Source organism: Aethalodelphis obliquidens, unplaced genomic scaffold (genome assembly GCF_003676395.1).
Source record: "Aethalodelphis obliquidens isolate GAN/ISIS:26980383/991018 unplaced genomic scaffold, ASM367639v1 scaffold57, whole genome shotgun sequence".
In the NCBI taxonomy this organism is placed as follows: Eukaryota; Metazoa; Chordata; class Mammalia; order Artiodactyla; family Delphinidae; genus Aethalodelphis; species Aethalodelphis obliquidens.
In genome coordinates this window covers 4889020-4906493 of record NW_020838001.1, presented here as the reverse complement: position 1 = coordinate 4906493, position 17474 = coordinate 4889020, and positions in this window count along the sequence as shown.

Here is a 17474-nt window from a genome sequence, read left to right as displayed (position 1 = left end):
GTGACTAACTCATCCCGGTTTGCCTGGGCTGTCCCAGTTATAAAACTGAAAGTCCTGCTTCCCACAGACCCCCTCGGGCCCTTTCAAAACCAGGACAGTTGGTCACCCTAACAAAGAGACACTCGGTGAGCCATCTGGCTGTGCCCACTTGGGAGCTCGTAGGTTTGAAGAGGAAAAAGACCCTTTGGGGAATAACTGTGGCCACAATGGGGACCGTGCCACTCAGACTCAGGTCAAACATCGCTTCTTCTGACCTTCACCTAGAGGAACGAAGCTGAGAAGCTGTGCCTTTAAACATAGTCTATCCGATCTCCCAGGTGTCTGTGCAGAATTGCTGGGACAGCCTGGGCGCGTGAGTGACTACACGGGGCAGCCTCCCTGCCCCACACTGGGCTGTGGCACAAAGAAGGACGCATTTTGATGCTGTGAAGCCACTGAGATTTGGGGGTTGTTTGTCACGGTGCTTGGTGTACCCTGACTGATACACCAGGGGACCCTTACCTTTTTGGCCAGCAGCACCTGGCATGAGGGTGATCACACCACCCGATTAGACCCATCAGATTTCCTCCCCAAGGACTTTGGATTCAGTGCTCAGGGGCCTAAGTGGTTTCTACCTGCTGCTTGGAGGTAAGTCTCAGCAGGAGGCATGGGGTCGCCCAGGGCTCGGAGGAGAGGAGAACGCTGCTCCTAGGGGCTGAGTCATGGCTCCAAATTCATACGTCGAAATCCTAACCCCCAGTACCTGAGAATGTGACTGTTTGGGAGATAGGATCCTTCCAGAGGTAACTAAGAATAAGTTCAACAAGGTGACCCCAATCCAATATGGCTGATGTCCTCTTAAGAAGAGGAGATTAGGACCCAGACATGCACAGAGGAAAGACCATGTGAACACACAGGGAGAAGACGGCCATCTGCAAGCCAAGGAGAGAGGCCTCAGAAGAAATCAACCCTGCCCCCACCCTGATCTGCAATTTCTAGCCTCTGGAACTGCAAGGAAATTCATTTCTCTTGTTTAAGCCTCTCAGTCTGTGGTCCTTTGTTTTGGCGGCCCAAACTGATGATTATAACTGGTCAGCAGAGAAGACGAGCCTGAAGGTGAGAGAGACAACGCTTCCCTGACTCCTGCAGTGTTTCCTGTTTCTGAGCCTTCGTGGGATCTGACTCTACTTCTGGTCTTCAGATCTCGGGAATAACAAATTCCCCCCCTTCCGCTAAGCTTACTTGCAAACAAAGCAACCTGAACCACATAATTTGGTTTTGTGATTATGACCATGACCCAGAGACCTTATTCCTATGAATGTTCTTAGCCCATCAGAAAAGGGACATTTAATGCAAAACATTTTTGTGGCAGACAGGTATGTTTGGCCTCCCAAAGACATCCACATCCTAATCCACAAAACCCGTGAATCTGCTCCCTTATGTGGCAAAGGGATTTTGAGATATAATTACCTTAAGGGGCTTGAGATGGGGAGATTATCCTGAATTATTCTGAATTATCTAGGTCAACCCAGTATAATCCTAAAGGTCTTATAAGAGGAAAAGGGAAGCAGAAGAGTCAGAGAGAGACTGGAAGATGCTGTGCTGCTGGCTTTAAAGATGAAGGAAAAAGGGCCACGAGCCGGGAAAGCAGGTGCTCCAGAAGCTGGAAAAAGCAAGGAAATGGATTCTCCCCCGGAGCCTCCAGGAGTGCAGCCTTGCTAATACCTTAATTTTGACCTCCAGAACTGTAATAAGTGTATGTTGTTTTAAGTCACTACGAATGTATTAATCTGTTAGAGCAGCAGTAGGAAACCAATACAGCTTTGACTAGCGTACTCTTCATAAGCCCAAGCCCTGAACTTGTTTAAATTCTTGCTTCCTTTTCCCCTCAGCTATTCATACAGAAGACGGGTCAACCAAAGAATGCACCCGAGTTTTGAATTCCAGTTGAATTCCAAACAAGAAGCAATTAATGGAAAGAACAATTTCACATTCAGCCCAAGTAGTTAAAAGCCTCACAGCCAGGTGAATCTTCAAAAGCAAATGTCCCATCCTTCCTCTTTCTGTCTCTTGCACTCAGGTGGTTTATTTGATGGCGCATGTGTTGGCAAAACATCAGGGCTTTTGGAGAAATGCAGTAACTCTGCCTTGAGCTCCTAGCTCGTGGGCCATCCAGGGCCACCCACCCCCGCAGGAGCAGAAGACATCAAGAGGCTTCAGTCCTAACGCAAGCAAAACAATGAAGGAAATCAGTCAACTTTTCCAAATGCTGATGCTTTGGCCTCGCGTTTACCCTCGTCTCCCAACAGGTCCCCACCCACACCTTAAGTGACATCGCAGGTTAGCAGAGTGGAGCTGCCCAGAGAGGTGCTGTTTTGCTCACGTCTGCTATTGGTGCAGTCACAAACCACTCAGACTGGAAAAAGCAGACAGCTGTGCCCGGCGGGCTCACATGTGCCGGCTCCACCTGCTAAATCATTAAAGCTGAGCCTTGGCAGTCTGCAGAAAAACACATTTGTTTTCTCCATAAAGAGGAAGAGTAAGATTTCCTCTCATCCTCATAAGTTTCTGCAATTACTTTAATGTGCAAAGCGCCTTGTACAAATGCAGGAGGCTGTTCCGCGGGCTAAGGGGCCGAGAGGCAGGCTTTTATTAAATTATGTTCTAGGTTAAATGATACCTCCACCCGCTCTGGCGGCTTAACCATCATTTCACAGTAATAAGGCACATTAATGCCAAAGCTCACAACGACATGCAGAGCTCAGCAATGTGCCTCTCCCACTAACACACATCCCCGGGAAACAGCCAATGTGGTGGTCCAGGAGGGGTCACTCGGAGAGAACGGACCGTCTTGGGGACGGTGACAGGGGTGATTCACACACACAGTCCTAGAGTCACCCGGGAAAGGGAGGATGACTCTACGAAACCTGAAGAATAGAGGTGTCCCAGCTCCTGAATCCAGAATAAGTAAGCCTTTATTTCCATCCTTTTAATGTATGATAGAGAGTCTGTCCCAGATTTCAGATTTCATATACCAGTTATATTCCCAACTCACCCCACCCAACATGGAACTGACTGGAGTCATTAGGACAGCCTGAAGGTCCACTCTCTTGCCTGGTAAGTATGCGACTCTGAGCTTCAACATTCTCATCTGTTAAATGGGCATAAAAATAATAGCTCCGTCTTAGGGCTGTGAGAGAATTGAGGGAGAGAATGTATGCAAAGGACTTAGCACAGTGCGTGTCTCTTCAAGACCTATTATCATCAGTGTCAGCAGCATTTCTCTGTAGGTCTCATATAAGATACTTTCAAAGCTTACATTGCCCTTTCAGTGCAGTCCTCGGACCCCATTCTAAACCTGGTACCTACAGGTCTGTGAGACTAAGGGCAAACTACAGCTTGTGGGCCGAATCCCCTGCTTGCCACCTGTCTTGTACACCTGTTGAGCTAAATAACAGTTTCTACATTTTTAATAGAAAGAGAAAAATAGTCCTCTTCCAAAGAAGACTGTTATCGTGTGATGTGTGGGAACTAAATGAAATTCAAATTTCAGGATCCACAAATAAAGTTTTATTGAAACACAGCCACCCCCATTTATTTAGGTACTGGCTATACTTTGTGCTAGAATGGTGGAGTTGAGTAAACTGCAACAGAGACATCACCCATAAAGCTGCAAATATTTACTATAGTTCCCTTACAGGAAGTTTACTGACCTTCATTCACGGGAATAAAACCATCATCTTTGGAGGTCTTGGCCCAGTCTCACGGTTGATGTTGAAAAAACCCCAAGACCTGACTTACTGGGATAGATGTGAGAAGCACCTAGAAAGATAGGGATTTTTATCAGCTCATTGACATCTCAACCAAAGACAACGCCAGAAGGGGCTAATGGCTTAGAGTTACGGGAAGGACCCTGGCATCGGAGCCGTGTTTGAAACTCAGCTTGGCCACAACAGACTGTGTGACTTTGGACTGGTGACCTAACCTCACTAAGTTCTCAAATGTGAATTGGGGTATCAGTCCCTTTGGCAGGGGGTCGTCATGACAACGGCAATAAATGGCAGCCCCACTGCGGAGGATCCGCTGCTCTGCTGGTGAATGACATGTGTTTGCTCCCTCCTTCCAAAGTTTGTCTTTGTTGTCTGTCAAAGAAGAAAACATACCAAAAGGAAAAAATTCTTCCATGATATGAAAAACACTGTTGACTTTCAGTTTCATCTCCAACACACGAAGAGCTTCAAGTCGTCACTCCCAGTTGTACAACAACAACAAAAGCTGAACTAACTGAAGAATCAATGACTTTTCTTGGACCCGTCAGATACCTGAGTTTTCAGGATAAACTTCTGCTCTGAACTCTGGAAAGATGGGTGATGCCAGAAGCACAGCTGAGCCGTGCTTACCTGGAACAGAAGCTGCTGGAGCCAGAATCAGTAGGAAGAGTTAAATGGTAATGTTTTTAAAGCTTTTTTTTCTTTTGTCCTCGAAGTGTGGCATGTGGGATCTTAGTTCCCCAACCAGGGATAGAACCGGTGCCCCCTTCATTGGGAGCAGAGTCTTAACCACTGAACCGACCACCAGGGACGTCCCTAAATGATAAATTTTATGAATTGCTGAAGGCTGAGTATGAACTAGCTGAGAGCGAGGAACTCTTGGGAGCTGTGGTCCTTGGGTTGAGGGAGGTGGGGACTGGATTTCATGGGCTTTATCTCCAGGAACTCCACCAGGTTCTTCCTGTGAATATCCAAGAAAAATCCCTTCGGGGCTCTGGCAAGGGGAAGGGAAACCTAATCCTTGTGAAATACACTCAGATATGTCTCCATACCAAAAGGCCACTCTGCATTATCCCAGCTAGGGAAAGAGCAATCCTCTTACTTTAACCCCCTCCAGCCTGGTCTCACCTAAGGATGGGGTATTGGATGAGAAACATTTGTGAAGGTCACAAGCCTGTTACACAGGCCCGGTAAAAGACAGATTTAACCTAAAGATTACAGAACACTCCCTTTCTCCCACTCCTGACCGCCACACCAACAGGGCTCCAATATAATAGCAGTGGATTACAGCTGAAAGTGTATTACTTGATATGACATGTCTGGCTTGCAACAAAAAATTACAAGGCATACCAAAAGGGGAAAAAAACACAGTCTGAAGAGACAAAGCAAGCATCAGAACCAGACTCAGATATGACACAGATGTTGAAATCATCAGACAGGGAATTTAAAGTAACTATGATTAATACATTAAGGACTCTCATGGAAAAACATGCAGTACAGATGGGTATTGTAACCAGAAAAATAAAAATTCTAAGAAATAATCAAAAGGAAATCCTAGAGATCAAAACCTTTCTAACAGAAAGGAAGAATGCCTTTGATGCCTTCAGCAAGCTGGATATGGCTGAGGAAAGAATTAGTGAGCTTCAAGATACATCAATAGAAACTTCCCAAACTGAAAAGCAAAGAGAAAACAAATGATAAAAACAGAATATCCAAGAAGTGTGGGGTGTTCTGGCATTATTGGAATGCCAGAAGGAGAAGAAAGAGAATGGAGAAAAATATTTGAAGAAATAATGGCTGAAAACTTTCCCAAATTAATGACAGATATCAAACTATAGATCCAGGAAGGTCAGGGAATACCAAAAAGCTACACCTGGGCATATCCCATTCAAACTACAGAAAACCAAAGATAAAGAGAAAATTTTGAATGAAGCCAGAGGGGGTGAAAAAAACCTCACCTCTAAAGGAAAAAGGATAAGAATTACAGCAGATTTCTCACCAGAAACTGCAAGCAAGAAGAGTTCAGTGAAATATTTTAAAATATTGAATGGAAAGAAAAATAGGACCAATTTAGAATTCTATCTCCAGATAAATTAACCTTCAGAACTGAAAGAGAAATAAAGACTTTCTCAGACAAATAAAAACTAAGGGAAAGTGTTGTTTGTGGGTGTGCTCTGCAAGAAATGTTGGAAGATTTTTCTCAGACAGAAAGAAAATAATAAAGGTTGCAATTTTTTTAATGTACATTTAAAAAGAAAAAGCAGAGAAGATGTAAATGAAAGTCAAATCTTTTATTTTTCTTATTTGTATTTAAACTTAAAGATAACTCTTTAAAGTAATAATGGTTTCTTAGTTTGCTAAGAAACCATTATTCTTAGGCTGCCACAAAAAAATACCACCACTGGGGGGCTTAAACAACAGACGTTTATTTTCACACAGTTCTGGAGGTTGGGAAGTCCAAGATCAAGGCTCTGACCAATTTGGTTTCAGGTGAGGGCCCTCTTCCTATCTTGCAGGTGGCCATTGTGTCCTCACATGGCCTTTCTTTGGTGTATTAGCACAGAGAAAGCAAGAGAAGTCTCTCTGATGTCTCTTCTTACAAGAACACTAATCCTGGTGGATCAGGGCCCCACCCTTATGACCTTATTTAACCTTAATTACCTCCTTACAGGCCCTGTCCCCAAACACAGTCACATTGAGTGTTAGGCTTCAACATGTGAATTTGGGAAGAGGAGACACAATTCAATACATAGAAAGTAGTAACATTGTACTGGGGCATCAGAAATATGTAAGCTGTGCCAACAAAGGACCCCAGAGGTCCATGTGGGAACGCCCTCCTTAACTGAGGATAAGCTGTAGACCAACTGAGCTCTACCAGGTAGTAGCTGCTATGTGGTCAAGAGTGTAGGCATATCAGAGGTGAACAGTACTGAAGATGTAGTTCTGGTCCTCACCAGAATGGGGAGTTCTTACTAATACCTCATTAACATGCCTGGCATCCAGCTGAGACATCACATTATTCTTAGGAGTAAGAACCCCACCACAGAGTAGGACCTATTCTAGAACTTCCCTAACAAAGCCTATATCAAGCCCTCACAAGATTTACGGGAATCTGCAGTGCTTAGAGGTTAAGTCTTACTAAGTTAGAGAGGCTTGGGAACCATTTAATGCTTTGCATAGACTCACACTAGGAAGATAACAAAATCCAGAGTCTCTACAATACAGTTTCTACATCTCTGGGATTCAATCAAAAACCACTAGACCTACAAAGAAAAAAGAAAATGTAATCCACAGTAAAAAAAAAAAAAAAATTTAGTCAATAGAAATTTAAACAAGATAGTTCAGATGTTGGACTTAGCAAAAACTTTTATAAAGATTTTAAATAAGTAAAGGAAAACATGGTCTTAATGGCTGACCAAATAGGGGATCTCAACAGCAAATTGAAAACTACAAAAAAGAATCAAATGAAATTGTAGAATTGAAAATTGCAATAACTGAAATTTAAAATTCCCTAGGGTATTTAACATTACACCAAACATGTCAAAAGAATTGGTGAACTTGAAGGCAAATGAATAGAAATTATCTAACCTGAAGAACAGAGGGAAAGGAGATTGGTTAAACTGCTGAAAACCAAAGCCAAAGAAAAAATTTTGAAAGCAACCAGAGAAAAAAGATGCTTTATATATAGAGGAACAAGGATAAGAATTATTCTTGACATCTCATTTGGAAACAATGGGGACTAGAAGACAATGGAATGTCTGAAAGAGAACACCTCTCAGAATTATCTACTTAAGGCTCTACCTGGAGAATTATTCAATCATCAGCTTCCACTCCCCCTTGCTTGAGGCTTTCTCCTGGGGTACTAGGGTACACATTCAAGCTGAATGTGTGTGCTTGGTGATCAGGGTCCCACCTGCTCACCAAGCATCAAAGCATCTCCAGGGCAGGGGCATTAATTAAAGCTACATGACAGGACTTCCCTGGTGGCACAGTGGTTGAGAATCCGCCTGCCAGCGCAGGGTACACAGGTTCGAGCCCTGGTCCGGGAAAATCCACATGCTGCAGAGCAACTAAGCCTGTGCGCCACAACTACTGAGCCTGCGCTCTAGAGCCCGTGAGCCACAACTACTGAAGCCCGTGTGCCTAGAGCTCATGCTCTGAAACAGAGAAGCCACTGCGATGAGAAGCCCGCGCACCGCAATGAAGAGTAGCCCCCACTCGCCGCAGCTAGAGAGAAAAGCCTGAGCACAGCAACGAAGACCCAGTGCAGTCAAAAAATAAAATAAACAACTTAATTAATTAATTAATTTTTTTAAAAGCTACATAGCACACTTGGAGGCTAGATTCGACAAGGGTGAGGCGAGTCCAAGCTTTCATGGAACCTACAGCAGACACAGCTGAAATTCCATGGGAAACAAGAGGTTATAAGTCAGGGTACCAAAGACATCTGGTATTCGGTGTGCCAGGCACTGTTCTCAGCATTTGACATAGCGTATCTCATTTCATCCTGGCAGCAACTCAGTGAAGTTGGTCCTACTATAAGAGTGAGAACTAGAATCAACTGGTTTAACCAAGGTGCAGCCAGACATGGGTCCTTCACCGTGTCCACCCACTTCAGAGGGTGGACACTTCTGCTTTAGCACATTCACAACAGGTGGGCACACTCCAGAGGCTCTATCTCATCTCATTCACCCCCATTTCAGCATGCATACCCCACTTGGCTGTATGTGATGCCTTCGGCCTTCGCACACTGCATTTCAGCACACGCACCCCTCTTGTGGGTGCACCCTCCCCTTCAGCAAGTCCTCTCCTTCCCCACGTACACGCCTCCTCACCAGGTACATGTCCCTCCAAGGGTGGTCAGTGATTAGACTTGCCCAACCTGGATCCAATTCCAGGCCACCCCAGAAGTGTAGTAATAATTTCTAGAAAAGCCAGGCCAGACCTACCGCCATGAAATCCATTCTTGTCTTTAAAAACAAGAAAATCAAAACAAGTAGGTGCCCCCTAAATTCTACTCCATGTCACGGCAGAATGGCTTCGATACTGAGTGTACCCATGCATTTATGGAGCAGCTGCGCTGAGCCGAGGGCTGGAACCTGCTCAGAATTGTTGTTTCCCGTTTAATTGGTGGGAACAAAAAGTCATGGATCCCAACCAAAAACCATTCCACTCCATCAACCCTGTCGTCAAAATTGCTCCTCTCTTGCGAGCTCCAACATCATTACTGTCCACGTGTGCATTTGCCAGGCAAGCCTGTTTCCCCACAGCATCAGCTGGGCACTACCCCAACTGCCTCCACTTTCCAAGCATCTCTGGAGATTCAGGGTAAGCGCAAGTGACTTTAAAAGTGCATCTTGGAGGGCTTCCCTGGTGGCGCAGTGGTTGAGAGTCCGCCTGCAGATGCAGGGGACACGGGTTCATGCCCCGGTCTGGGAAGATCCCACATGCCATGGAGCGGCTGGGTTCGTGAGCCATGGCCGCTGAGCCTGCGTGTCCGGAGCCTGTGCTCCGCAACGGGAGAGGCCACAGCAGTGAGAGGCCCGCGTACCGCAAAAAAAAAAAAAAAAAAAAAAAAAAAAAAAAAAAAAAGTGCATCTTGGGACTTCCCTGGTGGTCCAGAGGTTAAGCCTGGTCGGGGAACTAAGATCCCACATGCCTCATGGCCAAAAAACCAAAACATAAAACAGAAGCAATATTGCAACAAATTCAATAAAGACTTTAAAAATGGTCTACATTGGACCTCCCTGGTGGTGCAGTGGTTAAGAATCCGCCTGTCAATGCAGGCGGCAGGGGTTCGAGCCCTGATCCGGGAAGATCCCACATGCCACGGAGCAGCTAAGCCTGTGCGCCACAACTACTGAGCCTGCGCTCTAGAGTTCGCGAGCCACAACTACTGAGCCCACATGCTACAACTACTGAAGCCCGCATGCCCTAGAGCCCATGCTCCACAACAAGAGAAGCCACCGCAATGAGAAGCCCGAGCACCGCAACTAAGAGTAGCCCCTGCTCACCACAACTGGAGAAAGTCTGCGTGCAGCAATGAAGACCCAATGCAGCCAAAAAAAAAATCTCTAAAAAGAAAACATTTTTTAAAGTGTAGGTCTTCCGTTCAACCCCTCTCAAACTCAGGTTTCGACTTTTGAGTTGTTAATAAGGATTTCATGGAGCCAAAGTTCTGTAAGTTTTTCTGCTGCACTCACAGGGGATCGTGTGCAGACTTTGAAGGTTGCCATGGAACTTCAGCAGCCAACCAAGAGACATGGAGAGACTGCAACCCACGCACACACATCCCACGTCTTCTCTTTCCCACCCCCAGCCCCGCGCTCCCTCCCGAGCACTCATGTTGTCAGGCTGCCCATTTCAGACCTGTGCCACCAGCTGCAGAGGGACTGTCATCCTTGGGTTTACACTAGCATTCATCACCCGGCTGCATTCTCAAAGTGGCTCATCTACTGGCGCCTCACCTGGCTCCCCTGTGGCCTCCGTGACCACACCCTTCACTTCCCCACAACCACACAGAGCTCCGCGGGGCAGAGACTAAGATCTTTTCCCTTTCACTCTGTAGGTCATTCATGAACACCTCCTGGATTTGTAAGCCAATTGCCTACAGGCTGGTGCACCAGATATAAATCTACAGTCACAAATTCTGGGGCCCCCAAACTGTCAGGTTCCTTTTTTTTTTTTTAAAGCAAACTAAATCCCCCTCTGAGGTCCCATCTTCAGGAAACTGGACCACCATCCTAGTAATGCATAACCTGGGGTCTGCAGGAGTTTGATCCAAGAAAGCTGGTCCAGGGTGCACTTCCTACAACTCACTAGCTGTAGGGCTTCAGGCAAGGAACTTAACGTCTCTGAGCCTGAGTGCCTGGCATGTAACATGGGAATGATTGCACACGTGTGTGCACACACATGTGCCTGAGATAACAGATTACAGCACATTGTAATCCGGGGCAGAGAATAAGTATGACCCATTAGTGGTATGATTTACAACAGAAAATCAGAGTATTTTCACGTTTCTGTTTCTCTGGATTCCCCCCTCCTCAATCACTTCCTTTCCAGAGGTCGACTGTATTATCAGTCACCGGAAGTTACAGGCTGCTGTGGTCCCAGCCAGGGAATGGCAGACCCCAGGCTCTGCCAGTAAGGGCTTTGCAACATCACTCACGGAATCCTGCAAGAGCCCGGAAAGCTAGGGCTCTCACATCCCCATTTTACAGCTGAGCACACTGAGGCCCAAACAGGAAGAGAACGCACCCAGGGTCACTCCACTGCTGAGTAAAAGGTAAAACCAGTTCGTGCTGAGGTCTGGGGGAAGCCCCCAGGAAGCAGCAAGAATGATCGGCACAGACAGAAACTATAAAATGCCGTATCTTATGAAAATTAAAAACAATTTTTAAAATTTTATTTATTTATTTTTGGCTGTGTTGGGTCTTCGTTGCTGTCTGTGGGCTTTCTCTAGTTGCAGCGAGCAGGGGCTGCTCTTCGTTGCGGTGCTCAGGCTTCTCATTGCGGTGGCTTCTCTTGTTGCAGAGCACGGGCTCTAGGGTGCATGGACTTCAGTAGTTGTGGCTCGTGGGCTCCGTAGTTGTGGCTCGTGGGCTCTAGAGCGCAGGCTCAGTAGCTGTGGCGCACGGGCTTGTGGGATCTTCCCGGACCACGGCTCGAACCCGTGTCCCCTGCATTGGCAGGCAGATTCTTCACCACTGTGCCACCAGGGAAGTCCTAAAAACAATTTTTAAAATTCAGGCTTAGGGCAGTTTCTGAACATTTTTGAAGGCTTTTCAAACCTTATTCCTCTACAGCTTCATATCCGGAAGTCAAGCCGTTCTGGGCTTGTCGAATAGCGTGGGTGAGTGGGCGCTAATGTCAATTCACTTCCTCCTTTTCCTTGCCCCACCCCCAGCCCCCTCCGATCTGTCCAGTGGTTGCTGAGGAATCATGCCGCTGATGGCTTTGAACTTGGCCTCTCGGGGGAAGCGTGTCTGAGCAAATGAGAACCTTGTTCAGATGGGTTGGCAGTTTTGCTCCTGTAGTGAATTCTTTTATTTTCATCCTCCTTGATTCCTTCCCAACAAACTGAAACCATCTTATTTTCCCCTTGTTGAATTAACTTAATTAGGGCATTTGCTTTTGACAATGCTGGGAGATTTTTAGATACTGAACACTCCTCAGGAGACCAGAGGAAGGTGTGATGCTCTCTGCCTGCAATTATGGAGCAAATCGCTCAGAACACGCTCACTTGTTGTATCTATTTATATCTTGGAATCTAAACCTTCATTTCCATTTTCTTCAGTTCTGCCTTTTGTGCCCAGCAGTGAGCAAGAAACTAGGGGCATGAGATAGGCCCCCATTTATGGAGAACAGCTGGGAACACAGGCATTAACAAATAATAACACATAGAAACATGTAAATACAGGATGCAAAGAAGGCCAGGAAGAAATAGTACTTTGCAATGTGCCTTCTCTCTGGAGTTCTTTGGAAGAAAGCGAACAGGAGCACACCTTTCATACAAGAGTAAGCTCTGCTTTGTAAGATATTCTGTTTGAAATCACATCCATTCCTCACCATAGCCAGTGGTGGGCTCCAATATTCTTTTTTTTTTTGCGGTACGCGGGCGTCTCACTGTTGTGGCCTCTCCCGTTGCGGAGCACAGGCTCTGGACGCGCAGGCTCAGCGGCCACGGCTCATGGGCCCAGCCGCTCCGCGGCATGTGGGATCTTCCCGGACCGGGGCACGAACTCGTGTCCCCTGCATCTGCAGGCGGACTCTCAACCACTGTGCCACCAGGGAAGCCCTCCAATATTCTTTTTGTTCACAGGCTGCATCCTCTGGTCCTCAATGCTGAGCCCTGAGCTGGTCACAGGATGCAATCAGAAGAGGCATATTTTAGGGAGATCGTGTCTAAAATTCACACTAAAGAGACAATATTTGAACTCTCTATAATCAAACATATTTTCCAGTTTCTCCCTGGGTCACAGATGTGCTGCTTTCTACATCAGCTTTCAAAAAGACAAACCTTTCTGTGTTAGGAAGAAAAGTACAGAGACGAAAAAGAAAAAAGAAATCTCAAGATCTGATTCTTCACTCTCTTCTGACTTTACCAGAAACAAATGATACCTTCCCAGCAGTGACTGGCAACTACCTCGAAAACAAAATGATTACTCCTTCCTTTATTATAAAAAAAAAAAAAAAGGTGAGGATATTTAGTTGTCCTTGGCTACAACCAAATTTCTCTAAGTATTTCAGTGCAGCTCAGAATACTGCGTTGACAGGTTCAAATCATAAAAAACTGTGTTGGGAGTTTTGAAAATGCACGGGTAGGATTATGCAATTTTCCTTCCATTTGAGGCTACCTCTGAGGACATGGTTTTTTTTAAAGTGTAAATTGTAGTATTTAGAAGATGGAAGACTGATTTGCAGACTGTGCTGACTTCAAGGGGCCCTGCCACCTCCTTTCATACGATGCCACCAAACGAGCAATGCCCGGAGGGGACACAGCCCAAGGGGAGGTCACAAGGTGGCATCACAAAGCACAGAGACACACACTGACAAAGTTATTCGTCTTTAACCCTTCTGACTCGGCCAAGGAGAGCCTCCGCCGGGGAACTAGCCAACAGTTAACACATCCCGGACGGTGCCACCCCCCTTTTGAATAAAGAGAGTAAACGGGCTACAGCATCGAACTGGAATGTAATCACATCGGCTTACGTTACTTCTATGACCGCCTTCTACATACGGCAAATAGCATTGGTTCTCCGTTGATGGTGATGATTTAAAGTTTCCATTTTGAATAGATGTATGTTTTCAAAAGTGTGTAAAAATTTGAAAGAAAAGATGAAGTAAGTAATAGCACAGATGTCATAGGTGTGGTGCCAAGGACGGGCTTGGGAAAGAGCACCATCAATAAAAAGAAAGTCCAACTTGGTCCTCCTGCTTTCGCATCGCTGCAGAGCAAACGAAAACTAAAATTCATTCCCTCTGCAGTGTGATGGAGGAGAAAGAGTGGCCAGGAGGACATTCACTAAACTGTTATAAGCTATTCCCCCTAGGGAAGGGGCTTGGGGACAGGGGAAAAACATTCATTTTTTTACTTTAAACACATGTGGGTTATTTGGAAATTTTGTGTTGCCCAGAAATTAACCTTTGTCTGACATCTCGGTTATAAACATGTTTTTCCAGATTGGTCACGTGCGTAGCGCCTTTGTGATATCTGCGGCATGAAAAACTTGTTCATTTCATAGGGTCTGAAAAAATCAATCTTTTCTTTATAGCTCCTGGGTTTCCAATCTTGGTTAAGAGGGTCTCCCCACCCCCTAGATTGTACATGCAGTACCGTAAATTTCTTGCAATACTATGACTGTTCATTTATTACTTGGACCTAGTTAACCCTTCTAGAATTTAGTTCTGTGTGCCGTGGATGACTGGTTACATTTTCCCTTTCTCCCACTTGCCAGTGGGTCCGTCCTGCCTCCTCTAAACTGAGCTATGCCATGGGCTCTCTCTATAGACACCATCTGAGTCAGAAAGGCAGTACTGCTCCCTGCACCAAAACTGACTTGTTTGCAGGGCCTTTAGAACAGGGGTCCCCAAAACCCGGGCCAGGGACCGCTACTGGTCCGCAGCCTATTAGGAAGCGGGCCTTACAGCAGGAGGCTGGTGGCAAGCCAGCAAAGCTTCATCTGCCTCTCCCCATCGCTCACATTAATTACCGCCTGAACGTGGAAAGATTGTCTTCCACGAAACCGGTCCCTGGTGCCCAAAAGGTTGGGGACTGCTGCTTTAGAGCGCATACTGGTATCTGGAGGGGTTGATTCCCCATCACTGTTCACATTTTCCTAGCCATTCTGGGGTCATCTCTCCCTCCATATGAGCTCTAAGAGTTTTATGTGACTATGCATTCCTTCAATCATTTTCAAAATACATTTTCTTTTATTGTTAAAAATGGGGAAAGGACCTTTTAAGTCTCTTTCTAATATACCAAGAAGTAAGATATGCCAGCATCATAAACAGAAGGTGGCTGAGGGTACCTCTGGCACTGGCCCCTCATCCGCTAGGAGGCTCCCTGAACTTTCTGCAACAGGAAGTTAGAGGGATGGAAGATGGAGCCCCAAGCGCAGTCACCATCCTGGCCTGAATCCTAGAAGATACCTGTCATTACCCCATTTCACAGATTAGCATCTCAGAGAGCTTAGTTCTTTCACGTGTGTCCACACAGCTCGGGGCACTTGGAGCTGAGTTGTTCACTCCACACACATACCACACTCAGTGTAAGAGCAAGAAATATACTGCCAGCAGCACCCTGGAGGAAAATATTGGTCTTTGAATATGCATCTCCCTGATGCATGGATACATATAAACAAATGAACTCAATGCTAGCATATATATACACAAAAATGACTAAGCCTGAATCACCATCTGACAAGCAAAGAGATACAGCAGTATTGACGCTGGCAGCCAGCATCTTTGAACAGACAAAACAAAAACAGAAAAAAATGAGAATCACTCTTTCTAAGTGTTTTTGCATCAAACCCAATATCTGTTCAACCCCTTGGTGTTGCTTAAAGGATGTCGAAACTTTCAAATGCACAGCTTGGTAAAATCTTCATTATTTCACCTTCATTTGTCCCAGCTCAAAGTCCTCATGAGAGAACATGAATAACATAAAACAAATAAAAAGTTCTCGCCTGCTTCTCCCTTCTCGACTTTTTAAAAGTTTGGCGTCCAAGTGACTTGACAAACTCAGACCGTAGCAATGATATTTCACGCAGAATTCTGGGATCAAAATACAACTTCAAAAATAATGTATTTTCTGACATCCCCCGAGAAAAAAATTACTGGTTTCTTCCCTCTGAAAGGATTTAGAAGGAATAACATCTGTGTTGAGAATATTGTGAATATGTTAAACTGACAGGCAGTCTCTAAGGCACTCCGCTCATTAATGTTCTGTGCATAAAATTAAAACTTGAAATATATTTTTAAATCCATTTTGAATCATTTAAGCAATTCTCCCGCAAAGAAACTATTGTGCTGAAATAATATATTTGGAGCGAGGAATATGAAAGCTATTAAAATGTCTTAGACCCCCTGCTTTTCACGAGAAGAAGAAGAGGGGGAAATGTTCTCTCTCTTTGATTTGAAACACGCTCTCTATAAAGTACACCCAAAAGGAAAAAAAACACAATCTACTTTGAAATTGCACTAAGAGCTTGACTTAAGCCCACAGGAGCCAAGGAACTCAAGCTGGGCCTTCGTACTTCTGCCCCATCATGCTTGACGGAGCCAGGAGCGGTTCAGTGCGGGCGTGGGACAGCCAGCAAGGGTATGCACCTTCCCTGGTCTGCAGCGGTCAGAGCCGCGAGCATGAAACCCCAAAGGAGGTGGGAGACAGAGGCGCAAAGACAGCCTTGGTTTGCTCCCGCCCTTTCCTGATTTCTGCAAACACCTCCACGTACGCTCAAAACACGCATCGACTCGGTTGGTTTTTTTGGATCCGGTCGGCATGAGTGTGTGCTAAGAACAGCAGATGGATATTCTCCCATCATTGTCCCCATCATCTGTTTAACAAATATTCATGGAGTGTCAAGAGCCACCACCGTCCTAGACCCTGAGAGTTCAGCGTTGGGCAAAATTCAACTATGGAAACTCTGAGGACACACTCTAAGAGAAACGACATGATGCTATGAAAGGGTGGGGAGGTCATCTGGCCTGGTCTGGGAAGGCTTCCTGGAGGAAGTGACAGCCGAGTTATGTTCTAAGGGAAGAGGAGGAAAGTGAAAGTACATGCCAGGCCAGGGAACGGCAAGTGCAAAGGCCCTGAGGTAGGAATTTGCCTGAAGTGTTTCCTTGATGGAAACCAGGACAGTGTGGCAGGAGCAGAGATTGTGGGGAGGCGTTGAGAGAGGGTGGAGGTGAGGGTTGAGGTAATGGGTCAGCCCAGGCAGGGCCTGTGTCCACCACGAGAAGCCTCCACCTGCCCCTAAGGGCCAGTACTTTCATTGTCCTTTGCACATGTGGGGACTTTCCCATCTGGTATTAATTCATTTCTTCCCCATAACAACTGTCAAGGTGGGTATCATCGTGATCCCTATTTTACAGATAAGGAAAGAATCTCCTCAACTTTGCTCAACTGGTAAATAGAAGAGGAGTCGAACCCCAGGAGCCTCACTCAGTAGCCCAGCCCTCCCCACACTGCAGCACCACCGCTGGGAACGAGGGGGCCACTGGGGGCTTAACTCAGGGAGGGTGACTCCATCCAGTTTGTGAGTGTCCAGCCCACTCTGGCTGCTGGGTGGAGAGGGGTGGAAGAGGGGGGCCTGGTGGGCGCTGATTAGGTGAGATGGGAGGGGAGCGTGGCTGGGGGGCTGTGGACGTGCCCCTTCCCGCCCCAGTGCTGAGTCAGTGGCTCCCCCTCCTGGCCCCCACCCGCTAGTCCCTGCTCATCGTTCGTGACTCAGCCTTGGCGGGATGCGCCTTGATCGTGCTGTGCCGGGACCAGGTGAGGGTGGTCCCCAATGAAGCCCTGCGCTCCCTCCCTCACCGTCCGCATGGACTGGAGCCCGCCATCCGCCCCGCGGGCCGGGGGCTCCTGAAGGCGCAGCCTGGGGCTCGCTCACCACCGCATGCCCCTGTCCACCTCGGGCCTGCCACCACCTGGGGGTCCCAGAAAGGCAGGGACCACACAGCCTTCCCCCCTCACCACATGCACACGGGACACTTGTAAAC